We start from the raw sequence: 17,105 nt of genomic DNA, 5'->3' as shown, positions 1-17,105 counted from the left end.
AGAATGAAATCTTGCCATTTCAACAACATGGATGGAGCTAGAGAGTATAATGCTTAGCAAAATAAGTCAGAGAAAAGCAAATACCATATGATTTCATTCCTATTTGGAATTTAAGAAACAAAACAAATGAGCAAAGAACATAAAAAAGAGGGAGAGAGACAAATCAAGAGACAGACTCTAAACTATAGAGAACAAATTGATGGTTACCAGAGAGGAGGTGGGGGGATGAGTGAAATAGGTGATAGGGTTAAAGAGTGCACTTGTTGTGATGAGCACTCGGTGATGTATGGAATTGTTCAATCACTATATTACACACCTGACTAATATAACTCTGTATGTTAACTATACTGGAATTAACACAAAAACTTAATAAATTAAAAAAAAAAAGAAATAATTTCTGTGTGGAAACATCCTAAGGAATATGTCTAGTGTCCAGGCAAAGACGATATAATCATGTTTTTCCACAAGGAAGTAAATCCTTTTTAAGAGGATTCCATTAGTAGGGCATGAGTTGGGGGATTAATTTTCCAGGTCTTTCCTCTCCCATCCCATTCTAAGGAAATCTTTGTTTCAACAGCCTGGAACACCATGTAAAGTATCCAGGAGTCATTGTCTATTTGGGGTGCATTAGCCCCAAATGGCAGTTGTATTCATGAGCTCTTAGCCTGCAGATTTCTCTTAGCCCTGCTCTTCTCTTACAGAATTGTATATCCAAAAACCTCTTTCAAGAATGATGGCAAAGCATAAACATATTCAAAATAAGTAAAAGAGTTTATCACCAACTGAACTTCACTAAAGGAATTTCTAATGTATGTACTCCTAGTGAGAATTAAAATAACCCCAAGAGAGGAGGTATGAAAAGCTAGTTGTTAAGAATAACAAATACGGGTGCCTGGGTGGCTCAGTCAGTTAAGGGTCTGCCTTAGGCTTAGGTCATGATCTCAGGGTCCTGGGAGTGAGCCCCACATTGAACTCCCTGCTCAACAGGAAGTCTACTTCTCCCTCTCCCTCTCCCTCTGTCCCTCCCCCCCCTTGTTCTTTCTCTCTCTCTCTCAAATAAATAAGTAAAATCTTAAAAAAAAAAGACTAACAAATAAATAAGACAAATCCAGATAAATTTTTTTCAATGAAAATTAATAGTGATAATAATTGGAATAAAAAAGGAATGCAGGACTAAAACACTGAAAAATAGCTTATAACTCAGGAGATTTATGAGTCTTTATGAGATAAAAATTAAGCAACCTGTGGTTTCTGAGCTATTAATGTAACTCTGGATGGTAAAATCTCAAGTGTAACTAATTTATAAAGGAAATTAAGCAAGCAGGATTTAGAGTAGTAGTATATTATTTTCAAGCCAAAAGTTAGATAACAGATAAATAAAAAAAACAAAAATTATTAAAAATAAAGAGCAAGCAAAAGACCAAGAATAGCCAAAACAATATTGAAAAAGTACAAAGTTGGAGGACTGATACACCAATTTCAAGACTTTTTAAAAAGCTAAGGTAGCCAAAACAATGGTATTAGTGAAAGAATAGACAAATCAATGCAACAGAAAGCCCAGAAATAGACTCACATAAATATAGATAGTCCACTGATCTTTGATAAAGAAGTAAAAGCAATACAAAAGAGTAAAAATAATCTTTTCAAAATATGGTGCTGGAACAATTGAAAATTCACATGCAAAAAAATGAATCTAGACAGAAACCTTACACCCTTCACAAAAATTAACTCAAAATGTATCATATGTGTAAATTTAAAATATAAAACTGTAAAACTCTTAAAAGATAACATAAAATCTATTTGATCTTGGGGATGGTGATGACTTTTTAGATAAACACCAAAGGCAGGATCCATGAAATAAATAATTGACAAGAGGGACTTTATTAAAATTAAAAATTTTTGCTCTATAAAAGACACTGAGTGGGAATGAGAATGAGAAGAAAAACCACACACTTGGAGAAAATATTTGCAAAAAAAACTCCACATGTGATAAAGGCTGTGATCAAAAATACACAAGGAACTCTTGGGGCACAAAATGGCTCACTCAGTTGAGCATCAGACTCTTGGTTTAGGCCCAGGTCATGATCTCGGGGTCTTGGGATTAACCCTGCATCAGCTTCCACACTTAGTGCAGAGTCTGCTTGTCCCTCTCCCTCTCCCTCTACTCCTCCCCCTGCACACTCTCTCTCTCTCTCTCAAATAATAAATAAAATCTTTTTAAAAAATATGTACGAAGAAGTCTTAAAACTCAACAGTAAGAAAATGAACATGATTAAGAAACAGGCAAAAGACCTGAACAGACACCTCATCAAGAAGATATACAGTTGGAAAGTAAGCATATGAAAAGATGTTCCATTATATGACATCAGGGAAACACAAATTTAAAACACCACTACACACTTATTAGAAAGGCCAGAATCTGGAGAATACTAACAATACTAAATGCTGACATGTTATGGAGCAACAGGAACTCCTCATTCATCACCAGTGGGAATGCCAAATGGTAGAACCATTTGGAAGAAGTTTTGTACAAAACAAACATAATTTTACCATACAACCCAGCAATTGTGTTTCTTGGTATTTACCCAAAGGAGTTGAAAACATGTCCACACAAAAACCTGCAAACAGATGTTCACAGCAGCTTAATTCATAATTGGTAAAACTTGGAAGTAATGCAGATGTCCTTTAATACATGAATAGATAAATAAACTGTGGTACATTCAGTCAACAGAATAATATTCAGGGCTAAAAAGAAAGGAGCTATTAAACCATGAAAAGATATGATGGAAATTTAAAGGTATATTACTAAGTAAAAGAAGCCAATCTGAAAAGGCTATATGCTCTATGATTCCAACTATATATAGCATTCTGGAAAAGGAGAAACTATGGAACAGTAAAAAAGTCAGTAGTTGCTAAGGGTTATGGTGGAAGGGAGGATAAATAAGCAAAAGACAGAAGATTTTTAGGTCAGTGAAAGTATTCTGTATGATATCATAATGGTAGATACATGTCATTATAGATTTGTCCAAATCCATATAATTATGTGTAATACCAAGAGTGAAACTTTAATATAAACTATAGACTCTGAGTAATAATGACATCTCAGTGTAGATTCATCAATTATAACAAATGTACCACTCTGGAGGGGAGGTTTATAAAGTAGGAGAGACTCTAGAGAGAGAGTGGACAGGAAATGTATGGAACTCTCCATAGTTTCAGCTCAATATTTCTTTGAACCTAAAATTAATTTTAAAAGTCTGTTAAAAAATAAAATAAAAAAGCAGAAAAGGGAGAAAGGATCATGGAAAAAGCAGGAGAAAGAGAAATTAAAAAGAGATGTTTTAAAAATCTAAATGATTAAGAAAAGTAAGTGTAAATCTACTGAATTTATCAATTAATTCAGATAACGTTAAGAATAGAATAAAAAAAGGAAAAATCAATTAAATAATATTTAGAAGAGGCTCACCCAAATTCTGGGGTAATAATAATAAATGGTAAAGCATTGAAAGCTCTAGGAAGAAAGATAAAGTTTTAAATCACCAGGGTGTACTAAAAAATAGCTTAAAATTAAAGATATTATATTATTTTTCTACACTGTGTAACAAATTACCATAAACTTAATTGCTTAAAAATACGATTTATCATCTTATAGCTATTTATGGGTCAGGAGTTTGGGCCCTGCTTCTCCGTATCTAAAAAGACTACAATCTGGACAGTGATCTCGTCTGAGTCTTGTGCTTTTCTTCTGACTGCTACGGTTCTTGGTAGAATTTATTTATGTATTTAATTAATTATTAATTTATTTATTTATTGCTATAGAATTGATAATAGCTCTCTCAAGGATAGCAATAAAGAGAGAGTGAGTGTGTTTTTCTGGTCTATACCTTTAGAACTTTTTTTAATTAAAAAAATTAATGTTTGAAAAAGTTATGTTTGAGTATAGTTGACACACAATATTCCATTAGTTTCAGGTGTATAACATAGTGATTCAACTCTGTTCACTGCAAGTGTAGCTACGTTTGCCATTTGCACACTATTGTACAACACTGTTCCATTATCATTGACTATATCCCCTATGCTGTGCCTTTTATTCCCATGACTTATTCAGTCCGTAACTGAAACACTATATCTCTCACTCCCTTTTACCCATTTTGCCTATCCTCCTACTCCCTGCCCCTCTGGCAAGAAACAGCAAGTGTTGACAAGGATGCAGAGAAAAAGGAACCCTTGTGTGTTGTTGAAGGGAATGTAAATTGGTATAGCTACTGTGGAAAACATTATGAAGTTTCTTCAAAAAATTAAAAGTAGAAATATAATATGCTCCAATAATTCTACTCCTGGGTATTTACCTAAAGAAAGTGAAAACACTAATTTAAAAAATATATATGTGCATTCCTATGTTTATTTCTGCATTATTTACCGTAGCCAATATATGCAAGCAACTTAAGTGTTCATTGATAGTTGAATGAATGAATAAGGAGGATGTGGTATATATGCACACACAGATAGACACAGACACACAGACACACACACACACACACACACAGGAATATTACACAACAATAAAAAAGGATGAGATTGTGCCATTTGTGACAACTTGGATGGACCTGGAGGGTATTATGCTAAGTGAAATAAGTCGGACAGAAAAATATTATTTCACTTACATGTGGAACCTAAAAAACAAAACAAATGAATAAATAAAAAGCAGTATCCTACTTACAAATAAAGAGAACAAATTGATGGTAGACCTTCTTTTAAAAGGCTTTATCTGGTTAGGACAAACGCACAGGGAAGTTTTCCTTTGGTTAACTCAAAATTAACTGATCCAGCCCTTATCACATCTTCAAAATAATTTCATTTTTGCTTTATAGTACAGTTAACCCTTGAACAACATGGATTTGAACTTCATGGGTCTACTCATATGCAGATATTTTTAAAAATACAATAAAGTACTATAAATGTATTGTATCATGATTTTCTTTACATTTTTCTTTAGCTTACTTATCTGTAAGAATATTGTACTTATTACAAAATATCAAAAACAGTTGATCAACAGTTAATCAACAGTTTATGTTATCTGTAAAGCATCTAGTCAATGGTAGCCTGTTTTAGGGGAGTCAAAAGTTATATGCAGATTTTTAATTGCATGGGGTTGAGCACCTCTAACTCCTACATTGTTCAAGGGTCAGCTGTATAACATGTTTTATAGGAGAATCTTAGAAAAATTTCAAGGAACTAATCATTTCAATCTTACAAAAACATTTCTATGAATATAATAGTTTATTTTAGAAAATCTGTTGATATATATCATCATATTAAAGGAGAAAACCCCTATGATCATTTCAAAAGATACACTAAAAATACCTGATATTAGGTAATACACATTCAATTCAATGTGAGTTCAGTTTTTTTAAGACCTTGCAGAATTGATTCTACATTTTATGTAGAAATGGAAGGCTTAAGAATAGTTAAGTCACTCCTGAAGAAGAATAAGTATATGTGTTGGGATAAAAGAGATGTTTGTTCTACCTGATATCATGACTATATTATAGAGCTATAGTGATTAAAGCACTGTGGTTTGATGCAAGGATAAATTGATTCATGAAATGAATAGGGTCCAGATAGCCATAAATATATGAAATTTGAAGTATAACCCAAGTAACATTGTAATTTACTGGGGGACAAATGCACAATTTAATAAGTGGAATTGAGACATAGTATTATTGGTGCAAATATAGTAAATTGACTGTCAAGAGCTGTTCTTAACTGCCTCCTAGTATGTAAGAAGCTAAATACCAAACTTCATAAACTCTCTTGCAGCTATGGTTCTGATATGATTCATTTTCTACCAATTAGTTGACTGACATGAAATTTAAATTCAGAACTAAATGGAGCACAGAGAAAATATTTGTGTTCAGGGCATCCAGTATGGTATGATGGTGTGTCAGTGGACCATGCAGTTAATTAATCAGCCATTTAATTCCTAGAATGCAGCTAATGTGGTACTATCCTGGAGACAACAGTATCACAAAAGCTTCTTGTTCTATTGCTTTCTGATTGTAGCAGAGGTAGCTATTTTCTTAGCTTGTATGCATTGGTTTGTTGATAATCATTCCCGGAGGCCCAGTCTAGAACCTGTGCTTCCATGAGTTTTGAATGCACATAATTTACTGTATTATATCTCTCTTTTTTTTTAAGTATGCTCTATGCTGGCCTGGAGTTCAACACAGGGCTTGAACTCACAACCCTGAGATCAAGACCTGAGCTGAGATCAAGAGTCAGATGCTTAATCTACTGAGCCACCCAGGCACCCCCTTTCTTATTAATATAATATGTTGACAAAAAAATTCTGATTTACATAATTTTGTAAGTGTGACAATATGCATTTGGATCCCTACTTTATGATAATACTAAGTAAATTCCATAAGGAAAAAAGAATTTAAATGTGAAAGGCAAAATTATGTAAGCATTAGAAGAAAATATAGGATAGGACATTTATGTTCTCAGGATGTAGGATTTTATTTTAAAAGGAAACAAAAGTATTAACCATAAGGAAAAGATTGATGCATTTGACTACATTAAAATTAAGAACTTCAGTCAATTAAAAAAAAAGAGTAAAACATAAGAAAAACTAGGAGAAAATGTTTGAAGACATATAAATAAAAAGGAAAAAGTATCTAGGTTACATGGGAAAAAAAGCTTATTTGAAATGTGAGTAAAAGGAATTTCACAGAAGAGAATTCACTAATGGCCAATGTACACATGAAAAGATGCCTAACTCATTTAGCAATTAATGAAATGCTAATTAAAATCACAGTGAGATACCATTTTACACATAGTATATGGTCCAAACTTACAAAATCTGGTACTATTAATTGTTGGCAGGGTACAAAGCAAGGGAAACACTTAAGTATTACTAGTTGGATAAAATGTTGGAAGGAAAGGGCAGCAAGAGAAAATGAAAGACAAAAATGTATTAAGAATCACATTGTGAAAATGGAGTGTATATGCAGTAGGAGTTCTGAAAACAGGTTGGTCAAAGAAGGCTTATAAATAAGGGGAAATTGCATTAATGGATAGCTTCCAAACTGTAGTACATCAGCATGCCCTCAGGTACTGGATGAAAAATGAAACCAGTTGATATATTTTATAAGAATAATTAGAATTCAGGAACTTGGGATGAAGAAATAAAAAGGAAAGTGAAACTGAGCACAGATGTTTTTATAATACAGCATTCCACAAAATGAAGGAAGTTGAAGCAAAAGAGATAATCATGCCTTGCAATCACATTGCCAGCCTACAAGATTGGAGAGAGGGGACTATTGAGCAGAAGGAATCGGAAGCATTAGCATTCTCAAGTGTTCTGATATGAGGTCATATCAGGTGGGGGAGTTGGGTTTTGACCCATTTACATATGATTTGGGGAGAGGGGTCCAAAGGACAACAGATGTCACTAAATCTACTTCTATCTTCCATGCCTTATTCTACATCTACAAAACCATGCTAATGAATTAGGGAAGCAACATCTAGAGCACATTATAACTTTCATACTGAAATTAATAGTCCAGATTAAAATTACACAATAAATAAATTACACAAAAGTTTCAGTTCCTTCATATGATTAAGGTGAAATAATATTTCAGACAGAATTAAAAGGCACTATTTTATTCCTCTAAAATACAGATACAAGAAACCCTCTTTCAAACATCACATTTAATTAATTGAAAACAAAAGTATTTTAACTTAGATATTTTCATTTTATTTTAACTTCAAGTTTTTATTTAAGTTCTAGTTAGTTAACATATATGGTAAAATTGGTTTTAGGTGTAGAATTTAGTGATTCATCACTTACATATAAGACCAGGGCTTGTCACAAGTGTCCTCTTCAATACCCATCACCCATTTAGCCCATCCCCCACCCATCTCCTCCCATCAACCCTCTTTTTTTTTTTTTTAAGATTTTATTTATTTATTTGACAGAGATAGAGACAGCCAGCGAGAGAGGGAACACAAGCAGGGGGAGTGGGAGAAGAAGAAGCAGGCTCATAGTGGAGGAGCCTGACGCGGGGCTCGATCCCATAACGCCGGGATCACGCCCTGAGCCGAAGGCAGACGCTTGACCGCTGTGCCACCCAGGCGCCCCAACCATCTTTTGTTTTTTAAGATTTATTTATTTATTTGAGAGAGAGAAAGCAAGTGGGGGAGGGGCAAGGGAGAGGTAGAGAAGAATCTCAAGCGGATTCCCCACTTAGCACAGAGCCCCACACAGGACTCAATCCTACGACCCTGAGATCGTGACCTAAATCAAAAGTCTGGTGCTTATTTGACTGAGCCACCAGGAACCCCTTCATCAACCCTCTTAACTTAGATATTTTTTTAAACACCTAAATTTGCCAATTGCAAATGTTGTTAGGTTCTCAGACTAGATGGCCAGAAGATTTGACTAATGAGGGAAGAAAGGTATAGTTCTCATCTAGTCTGTTCCTTTTATTTGGAAGAGCGACCATCTGAGTCTTTACACAAACTCTATACACACAAGTAGCCTAGTTGTATTCTCTCTTTTTCTCTCTCACTCTCTCTTACCTTCAGATAAATTATTTCATGTTTCCTGACCAGTCTATTTTTAATTAATTAATTAGAGAGCACACACCGGTGTTCTCGTGAGTGAGAGGAGGGGCAGAGGAAGAGAGAATCTGAAGCAGACTCCCCAGTGAGTGCAGAGCCTGACTCATGGCTGCATCTCAGGACTGTGAAATCATTACCTGAACTGAAACCAACAATCGGTCACTCAATTGACTGAACCCACCCAGGCACCCTGGTGACCAGTACATTTGACATCATACCCTGGTTGTTACTGGGTTCCTGCCATAAAGAATAATTAAAGATTGCCTAATCATCAAGATAAAAGTAATTTCTTTAGGCCAATAATTACCTAAACCTTTAAAGAATTACAATTCTTTTCCCAGTGGCTATTCTTCCAACACCCATTGCAAAACTGCCATCCTCTTCCCAAACAATTTATTTTTATTCTGAAGTGCATGCTTATGTCTAGGAACTCAGAGCATTGTCATTCCAGTAGACATTTGTTCCTGTGAAGTGGGAGAAAGTGGACCCATCTTAATCTCTAAAACCAAAAATTTAATATACATATAACGATCTTTTCTGGGTGTACAAATTAACATTAATTACCAGATTTCAAATAAGAAAGCTTTAATCTCTTAGATTTAGAAAACAATGCTGTCTTAGGTTAAGTTTCCTAAAAACAGAGCCAGAGACAGATTTATATGTTCTTCAGGATAAACCTGAAAGTGTGGGAAGAAAGATGGGAAAAGGGAAGGATACCAACAAGAATGTGGTCTCCAGTAAAGTCTGGTCCTGGGCAAATCCAAGGGGAACACAAGGCAACTCGGTATCACAAAACCTACCAGAATGGACCTGCCTTGAAGCAAGGGTACCACCCTTTCCTCAATAAATAACTCAATTGTCTACTGTCTGGGGTTAAGAGGGATAATTTGCCAGGTGGTCTAATCAAGGCTGCTCCCATCAGTCAAAGTGTACCCCTCACTCAGAATCAGGGCTGACTTCATGAGAGTGCAACCTGTATAGTCACATAGGACCCTGCACTCAAAAGGGCCCCATACTTTGTTCAATGACCTCCTGTCTCTGTCTCAAAATTTTAGTAGTAATGTCTTTGAACTTGTGAATTTCAGTGAGACAATGGGGTATGTGAATGAGCAGAGGAATTTCATGTAATATGTGTGTTCCTCATTTCTTGCTGCCCCATTTGCATATGGCATTTATAATGTCCTGTGAGCATAGAATTCCAGTGGAGCCATGACATGTCAATTCAGTGTGAATCAACTGAAACTTGCTTTGAATAAAAAATGGTAACTATGTTCTTAGAAACACAAATGACAAAAAAACAAACAAACAAAACTTTGTATCATTTTTTACTCCTGTTACTTCTTTGTATTAGCCAACTATTACTCTGAAAATGATGAAAGAAGGAAGGAGAAAGAAAGGGTCATAAAACCTTTTCTTTTCAGTTCTTCCTTACTTATGGAAAGGATAGAGTGTTGAGAGTATGTGAGCAAGTCAAGAAGTAAAAATAAGCAGTTGAGTTAGTTTTGTGCTTTTCTACATTTCTGGTAAGAATGAAATGCATATGCATGTATGAGTTACGAAATTTGAACTGGGTAATTTTGGTGTTTCTAAAATTGACTTAAATGCTCTAATACTTGCATTTAAAACTGGCATTGTACGATATAAAGATGAATGATAAAATTCATACAAATAGTTTAAAATTTTAATTTTAGAGGGCCAGGGAGGAGTTAAGATGGCAGAGGAGTAGGGGTCCCCTTTTTCAGCTGGTCCCCTGAGTCAAGCTGGATAGGTACCAGACCATCCTGAACATCCACGGAATCAGCCTGAGACATAGGAAGATACACCTGGACCTATACATATGAACATCTCCAGCACTGAGTATTGAGGTAGGAAGCGGGGAGCCATGAATCCACGCACAGATATCAGAAGATAAACGGAAGGGGGAGGGAGCCTCCATGCTCAGGCGCCGGGAAGTGGTAGTCACCTGCACTGCGGAGCGGGCGGACTCGCAGACCGGCACCCGTGAGAGAGCAGACTGAGACTGTGAACGTGAGAATGCGTGTGACCAGTCTGAAAACTGGAGCTCTGGAGCGCACGCGGGCGTGGCTGGCAGCTGGTGGTGTTAGAAACACAAAGGACAGAGACATGCTGGCCCTGGAATTGAGGGCTGCGACGCCGGCTCTGGGGCGCACAACCCGGGACACTGCAGGGTTTTAAGCAGCACCAACAGAAACAGAGTTAAAGAGGCCAGAAGAGCTCAGTGGAGCGCGGACTGCAATCTCTCTGTTCTGAGACAGAGGCTGGGATTCGGCCACTGCTGCTCTGACTCTCAGAAGAGTCACAGAAAACTGCCAGGGAAAGCCAACAGAGAAAAAAGCCTGGAAATACCGGCTCACATTGTGCCCATCCCCATCCCCCCTCGCAGGGGACTGGGAGACTCTACCCAAACAGGGTTGCCTGAGTATCAGTGCGGCAGGCCCCTCCCCCACAGGGCAGGCTGAAAAATCAAGAAGCCCACATCCCTAAGGTCCCTATAAAACAGGTGCACACTGCTTGGGTCCTGGTCAATAATTGGGGCTCTGGACAGCCCCGCAACCTCTCCCCATCAGAGAGACGAGAAGGAGAAGTCCTCCCCAGCAAAGAAATGACAATGAGTCTGTGGCCTCTGCGACAGAACTGATGGATATGGTTATAACGAAATTATCAGAAATGGAGTTCAGAGTAACAATGGTCAAGATGATGTGTAGACTTGAAAAAAATATTAACAAAAATATTAACGAGAATATAGAATCTCTAAGGGCAGAAATGAGAGCGAATCTGGCAGAAATTAAAAATGCTATGAATTAAATGAAGTCAAAACTCGATGCTCTGATGGCCAGGGTAAATGAGGCAGAAGAACGAATCTGCGAATTGGAGGATGGGATGGTAGAAGAGAAAGCTAAAACAGAAACTTGGCTCAAAAAAATCCAATCTCAAGAATGTAGGTTACGGGAGATTACTGACTCAATGAAACTTTCCAATGTCAGAATCATCGGCATCCCTGAGGGGGTGGAGAAAAAGAGAGGTCTAGAAGAGATATTTGAACAAATTGTAGCTGAAAACGTCCCTAATCTAGCAAAGGAAACAAGCATTTTTGTCCAAGAGGCAGAGAGGACCCCTCCCAAGCTCAACCACGACAAACCTATGCCACCTCACATCATAGTGCAATTCACAAATATTAGATCGAAGGATACAGTATTGAAAGCGGCCAGAGCAAAGAAATTTCTCACGTACCAAGGCAAGAGTATCAGGATTACGTCAGACCTGTCTACACAGACCTGGAATGAGAGAAAGGGGGGGGGCATTTTTAAAGCTCTTTCAGAGAAAAACATGCAGCGAAGAATCATTTATCCAGCAAGGCTGTCACTCAGAATTGATGGAGAGATAAGGACCTTCAAGAATCGCCAGTCACTGACCAATTTCATAACCACGAAACCAGCCCTACAGGAGATATTAAGGGGGGGTTCCATAAAAGTAAAAAGGCCCCAAGAGTGATACAGAACAGAAAGTTAACTATCTAGAGAAACAAAGACTTTACAGGCAACATGATGTCATTAAAATTGTATCTCTCAATAATCACTCTCAATGTGAATGGCGTAAATGCTCCCATAAAACGCCACAGGGTTGCAGATAGGATAAAAAGACATGACCCATCCATTTGCTGTCTACAAGAGACTCATTTTGAACCTAAAGATACATCCAGACTTAAAGGAATGGAAAAACCATTTTTCATGCCAATGGACCTCAAAAGAAAGCTGGGGTAGCAATTCTCATATCAGACCGATTGGATTTTAACTAAAGACTGTAGTTGAAGATACAGAAGGGCACTATATTATTCTTAAAGGGTGTATCCAACAAGTGGATATGACAATTATAAATATCTATGCCCCCAACAGGGGAGCAGCAAAATACACAAGCCAACTCTTAACCAGAATAAAGAGACACATAGATAAAAGTACGTTAATAATAGGGGACCTCAACAATCCTCTATCAGCAATAGATATATCACCTAAGCAGAAAACCAGCAAAGAAACAAGAGCTTTGAATGCCATACTAGATCAGATGGACCTCATAGATATATATAGAACACTACACCCCAGAACCAAAGGATACTCATTCTATTTGAATGCCCATGGAACATTCTCCAGAATATATCATGTTCTGTGTCACAAAACAGGTCTCAACCAATACCAAAAGACTGAAATTATTCCCTGCATATTCTCAGACCACAATGCTTTGAAACTGGAACTCAATCACAAGGAAACATTTGGAAGAAACTCAAACACTTGGAAACTAAGAACCATCCTGCTCAAGAATGATTTGATAAACCAGGAAATCAAATATCAATTTAAATAATTTATGGAGACCAACGAAAATGAAAACACAACAATCCAAAACAATGGGACACTGCTAAGGCAGTCCTAAGAGGAAAATACATAGCCATCCAAGCCTCACTCAAAAGAATAGAAAAATCTAAAACGCAGTTTTTATATTCTCACCTGAAGAAGCTGAAACAGCAACAGAAGAACAGGCCCAATCCCCACACGAGAAAGCAGTTGATGAAGATTAGAGCAGAGATCAATGAATTAGAAACCACGAGCACAGTAGAGCAGATCAACAGAACTAGAAGCTGGTTCCTTGAAAGAATAAATAAAATAGATAAGCCACTGGCAAGACTTATTTTTGAGGATAGAGAAAGTACCCAAATTAATAAAATTATGAATGAAAAGAGGAGGTCACAACCAACACCAATGAAATAGGAAGTATCTTTAGAAACTTTTATCAACAGCTTTATGCCAATAAATTAAGCAACCTGGAAGAGATGGATGCCTTCCTGGAAACCTATAAACTACCAAGACTGAAACAGGAAGAAATTGATTTTTTAAACAGACCAATTAATTATGAAGAGATTGAAGCAGAGATCCAAAACCTCCCCAAAAACAAGAGTCCAGGGCCTGACGGATTCCCCGGGGAATTCTACCAAACATCAAAGAAGAAATAATACCTATTATTCTCCTGAAGCAATTTCAAAAAATAGACACAGAAGGAAAACTACCAAACTCATTCTATGAGGCCAGTATTGCCTTGATCCCCAAACCAGGTAAAGACCCCATCAAAAGGGAGAATTACAGACCAATATCCCTGATGAATTTGGATGCCAAAATTCTCAACAAGATCCTAGCTAATAGGATCCAACAGTACATTAAAAGGATTATCCATCAAGACCAAGTAGGATTCATCCCTGGAATGTAAGGGTGGTTCAACATCTGCAAATCTATCAGCATGATACATCATATCAACAAGAAAAGACTCAGGAACCATATGATCCTCTCAATTGATGCAGAAAAAGCATTTGACAAAATACAGCATCCTTTCCTGATTAAAACCCTTCAGAGTGTAGGGATCAAGGGTACATTCCTCAATCTCATAAAAACCATCTGCGAAAAGCCTACAGTGAGTATCATTCTCAATGGGGAAAAGCTGAAAGCCTTTCCCTTAAGATCAGGAACACGACAAGGATGCCCACTCTCACCATTATTATTCAACATAGTATTAGAAGTCCTTGCAACAGCAATCAGACAACAAAAAAGGATAAAAGGTATCCAAATCGGCAAAGAAGAAGTCAAAATGTCTCTCTTCACAGATGATATGATACTCTCTATGAAAAACCCAAAAGAATCCACCCCCAAACTACTAGAAGTTATAGAGCAATTCAGTAATGTGGCAGGATACAAAATCAATGCTCAGAAATCAGTTGCATTTCTATACACAAACGATGGGACTGAAGAAAGAGAAATTAAGGAATCCTTTCCATTTACAAATAGCACCAAAAATCATACGTTATCTCGGAATTAACTTAACCAGAGACGTAAAGGACCTATATTCTAGAAACTACAAATCACTCTTGAAAGACATTGAAGAAGACACAAAAAGATGGAAAAATAGTCCATGCTCATGGATAGGAAGAATAAACATAGTTAAAATGTCCATGCTACCCAGAGCAATCTACACTTCAATGCTATCCCGATCAAAATACCAATGACATTTTTCAAAGAACTGGAACAAACAGCCCTTAAATTTGTGTGCAACCGGAAAAGGCCACGAATCACCAAGGAATTGTCGAAAAGGAAAAACAAAGCTGGGGGCATCACAGTGCCGGATTTCAAGCTATACTACAAAGCTGTGATCCCAAAGACAGCATGGTACTGACACAAAAACAGATACATAGACCACTGGAACAGAATAGAGAATCCAGAAATGGACCCTCGGCTCTTTGGACAACTAATCTTTGATAAAGCAGGAAAAAACATCCCATGGAAAAAAGACAGTCTCTTCAATAAATGGTGCTGGGAAAATTGGACAGCTACATGCAAAAGAATGAAACTTGACCACTCTCTCACACCATACACGAAGATAAACTCCAAATGGATGAAAGACCTGGATGTGAGACAGGAATCCATCAAAATTGTAGAGGAGAGCATAGGCAGCAACCTATATGACATCGGCCAAAGCAACCTTTTTCATGACACATCTCCAAAGGCAAGAGAAACAAAAGAAAAAATGACCTTGTGGGACTTCATCAAGATAAAAAGCTTCTGCACAGCCAAGGAAACAGTCAAAAATCTAAGATGCAGCCCATGGAATGGGAGAAGATATTTGTAAATGATACTACAGATAAAAGACTGGTATCCAAAATCTACAAAGAACTTCTCAAACTCAATACACAAGAAACAAATAAACAAATCATAAACTGGGCAGAAGATGTGAACAGACACTTTTCCAATGAAGACATACAAATGGCTAACAGACACATGAAAAAATGTTCAAAATCATTAGCCATCCGGGAAATTCAAATCAAAACCACACTGAGATACCACCTTACACCAGTTAGAATGGCAAAAATTGACAAGGCAAGAAACAACAATTGCTGGAGAGGATGTGGAGAAAGGGGATCCCTCCAAATTGTGGGAATACAAGTTGGTACAGCCACTCTGGAAACAGTGTGGAGGTCCCTTAAAAAGTTAAAAATTGAGGTATCCTATGATCCAGCAATTGTACTAAAATTTTAATTTAAATAGCAAATAAAAAACTTCAGAATAAGGGAAAGATCATGGAAAAAGAGAAAGCTTTATATATTAGTTCTTTAATGACATTATTTCCTTCTTTTTGAACAAAGGCCCCACATTTATTTTCACTGGACTGTGCAAATTATATAACTGTTCATGTCCAAAGCCACTTTCTAAACAAGGCTCCAGGTATATACCATTAACTGCAGCATGCCTCAGAAGTTATATGAGCTAGGGAGAAAAGGTATGGCAAATGATAAAAGGCAACAGTATTTCTTCCAGTTAGCTCCTCGCCCAACACAGGTAAACCTACTTGCTTTACAAATTAAGTTCACTCTAAGAAAACATAGAATCTCAAGGATACTGATTGGTCACAATTTCTAGGAAAACTTATTGGAGAATGATGGTGGGGCAAGCTATAACCCTGATTCTGCAGTTGGTTTAGAGGCTTTAACTCATACTCATCAACTTCTTACCCATCTCTCATATTTTATTGCAGTTCCCTATAGCTAGAACTTCATACTGTCTAAGTGGCTAACCTAGGTTGACTCAGACCTCCACTTTGAGGCATAAGAACAAGAATTTAAGTATTATATACACACTTCTCAGGATGCTGTAAAAGTGGCACTTGAAGGGAATTGGGAAATGATGAGGGACAGGACTGTGGACTTAGTGGACCTGCTATAATACAGTCTAGGACTAAGACTCCATTGATCACCTAATTCCCATGCACTAGTTCTCTAACAGGCATGGCACAAAGATGATACATTTTTGTCTTTGGTGTAAATCCAGAATCTCTGTTCAAAAGCCTTTAATAGATCTAGGTATTCTCTTTCCCTCAATGAATTATTACTGAATAAATGAACCTAAGTCTGTGTGGAGAACAGGTGAGGGAGTCATTACTATATATACTGGTCCTTCCTCAAGGGGACTTAATCTCTCCATTAGCTATTGATTTCCAAGTGTGAAAACTTGCTTAAGTCTGGAACATGGGAAAGGGATAGCGACTGTTCCAGAGGGGCTGGCTGACCATACCTTAACCATTCTTAAAAACCTTTAATTATGTATATTAAACAATACTATGGGCTGGCCATCTTCTCTCTAAGATAAATATGCCAGGAATATCAAATATAAACACAAAGCACTAGTTAAATTAGGAATCAGATAAATAAAGAAAATGCTTTTTTTATTATAATAATATATTTTTATTATATTGTTAGTCACCCCCTCCCCTCCGAAGCCCTCAGTTTGTTTCTCAGAGTCCATAGAAGAAAATGCTTTAAATATAAACATGTCCCATGAATTATTTGGGACATACTTATACTAAAAAATTGAGCATTGTTTATCTGAAATTTAAATATAACTGCATGCCTTGTATTTTATCTGGCTGTGCTT

This window comes from Ursus americanus, chromosome 4 (genome assembly GCF_024610735.1).
Source record: "Ursus americanus isolate L20-20 chromosome 4, mUrsAme1.1.p, whole genome shotgun sequence".
In the NCBI taxonomy this organism is placed as follows: domain Eukaryota; kingdom Metazoa; phylum Chordata; class Mammalia; order Carnivora; family Ursidae; genus Ursus; species Ursus americanus.
This window is presented reverse-complemented; position numbering follows the sequence as displayed.